Genomic DNA, 2,609 nt, shown 5'->3' with positions numbered 1-2,609 from the left:
GGCGGTCCCGGGCGTGCGCGCGGGAAGCACGCGTGTGGGCGGGGCCTCCGCAAGCGGCCGCCCTCCCGGAGCCCGCGCTCAGAGCAGGAGCAACACGGGATACAAGCGGGTCCATCTGGGAAGCGCCTTCCCAGAAGTGAGCCGTGGGACTGGCCGGCATGACCGAGGGGCTTCGAGGGGACGCGGGCAGACCGCGCGGGCGCCCCGCCGGGGAGCCGGAGACCCCGGGCTGGCGGAGGGGACCGCGGAGGACGGCAGCCAGAAGCCAGGTGCGGGAAGCGCTTCCGAGACAGCGGGCCTGGGTGTCGGGTGTGAGGGCTGCAGCGGAGCCGCCGAGCCTGCGGAGGAGCTCCGTAAGGCCGCCGGGTGCAGCGAAGGGGGACGAGCCCTGCTGGGCGCAGGAGAATTTTGTTTCGAGGGGGCGTAGGCGAGCACGGACTCCATCCTTGGCCTCCATCTTGGGCTCCCCTCCAGCGCGAGGGGGCGCCCCCGCGGAGGACTTGCAGAGACCCCCAGGCACGTAAGGGGGCGCCCCTGCGGAGAATTCCAAGAGACCGGCCCCGCCCCTGGCGCGCAGGTGGCGCCCCTGCAGAGAGCTCGCAGAGACCCGCCCCCCGCCCCTGGCGCGCAGGTGGCGCCCCTGCAGAGAGCTCGCAGAGACGCTCACACCAGGCACCTGCTCTCTGGGAGCTCTGGGCTGCGGGCCGCTCTGCGCCGGGAGTGGCTGGGAATGTTCCAGGTCGTCTGCACTCCGTAAGTTACCCCGAGTGACACTGAGCAGTGGGCTGGCTGGCTTATGTTTCGGAAGTAAAGGGTCTTCTCGGTCTGGAGAGTACACTGACCCTCCTTCACCTCATAAGGAGACAGGGTCGGCAGGGGCAGAAACCAGACAGGCGCGGATGGGCGAGGGGGCTCCCCGGGGTGGGGTGAGGGGGAGCCCCTCGTCCCTGGTGTTGGTGGAGCGGAGGCGCCGAGGCAGGTGGCGGGTTGGATGTCCCGGCTGCGGGACAGGGGTCTGGGTGGGAGGTCACAAGTGGCCTCGGGCCCTGTCGACCCGCCCTGCAGGCGCTGTGGCTGCTTGGAAGCGCGCCCTCCTGCCGGTGTTGAGAGGCCAGGATGAGGAACGGCCTCCGTCGGGTACCGGCGCCGCCCCTGCCACCAGCCCCGGGCTGCCGCGTCGTCCCGGCCCCACTGGCCCCGGGCCCGCTGCCCCACAGCCGTGGTGGAGACGGGTGGCCACAGAAGGGAAACGGACGGGTGGGAAAACAGGGAAGGACACAGGATCCTGCCGGCGATCGAACGGCGGGAAGGGCGTCCATCCCGGCCTCTCCCAACGGTGCGACCTCAGGGAGAGCAGTTTATCTCCTTGAAGGAGGCTCGAAACCGGCCAGGCGTGCCGCCGGGCGCGGTCCCTGATGGAGGAATCTCAGGGTGGAGACCCGGATGGGCCGTGTGCCCCTGTGGGGTCTGCAGCTGGGGCACCGGGAGACCCCCTGCCGCACACACCCAACCAGCCCGGACAGGTGTCGGAGCTGAATGCACACCTATCTGAAGAAGCCCCTTGAAACCTGGGGGAGAAATAGGGCTTAGTGATGGTTATGGGGGACAGAGGATCAAGGTCAAGTGAGTCTCTACCCACAGACCCGCGGGCTTCTTCCCCAGCGTTTCCTGGTGTGTATTCACCCCGTCCCTGAGTCCGCTTGGGTGTAGATGTTCCAGAGGGTCTGGATCCGCCCAGGGCAGGTGAATCCAGGTTGCGTTGCTTGTGCGTTATTCTCCGCCTCCAGCAGCCGCCTCATCATGGGCGTCAAGTCGTGAGGACCACAGGGCAGGGCCGTCGGGTAAAAGTGGTGCCGCGTGCGCCCCTGATAGAGCGGGAACCTTCCCTGACGCGGTGCAGGAGCCGCAGGCTCCCGGTGGTGGCCTGGGTGGCCGCCACCTCTCACTCCCCGAGCGGTGCAGATGTCAGGACCCTCCTGTGGCTGGTTGAGCCGCCGATGGGGTGGGTGCTGATCGCCAGGCGGCTGTCTCGGGTAAAATGGCGGTGAAACAGGTGCAGGCCCTGGGGGTGTGTCTGTGGGTTCCGTGGGCGTTCACACCCGGAAGGATGGGGCCGGGGTTTGTGGCAAGAAACGGAAATCAGTTGGTTATTGAACTTGTGCACATAAGTCTGTTCTTGTGACACGATGCCCTTGGAAATGCTGGCCGTGTCACCAAGGTATACTTGAGAGACACTTGCAGACTCGGAGGCGACACCACTCTAGGGAGCGAGGTTGACTTTACGGGCCCGACAAAGTCCTCGGAGAACAGCGGCCTGGTGCCTTGGTTCCAGGGTCCCGGGAGTCTGGCCAGGTGAGGAAGGTCGGTCCTGCCCGGGGGCACGGGGACCTGGGGGGGGGGGGGGGAGTCACATCCATCTGCCGGCGGGTGTCGGCTGGGCTCTTCGCCTTGAAAGGCTGGTAAAGGCTCAGTCTCAAATTCCGGAGAAGGACGCCGGGGGCTCGGGGGGCTAAGTGTCCACCACGGGCTCAGGGCGGGATCGCTGGCTTTGGGAGCTCGAGCCCTGCGTCAGGCTCCGGGCTGTCAGCTAGAGCCGCCTCAGGTCCCCT

This window comes from Suricata suricatta, chromosome 14 (assembly GCF_006229205.1).
Source record: "Suricata suricatta isolate VVHF042 chromosome 14, meerkat_22Aug2017_6uvM2_HiC, whole genome shotgun sequence".
NCBI lineage: Eukaryota > Metazoa > Chordata > Mammalia > Carnivora > Herpestidae > Suricata > Suricata suricatta.
The sequence above is the reverse complement of the archived record's forward strand: the minus strand, read 5'-3'. Positions refer to the sequence as shown.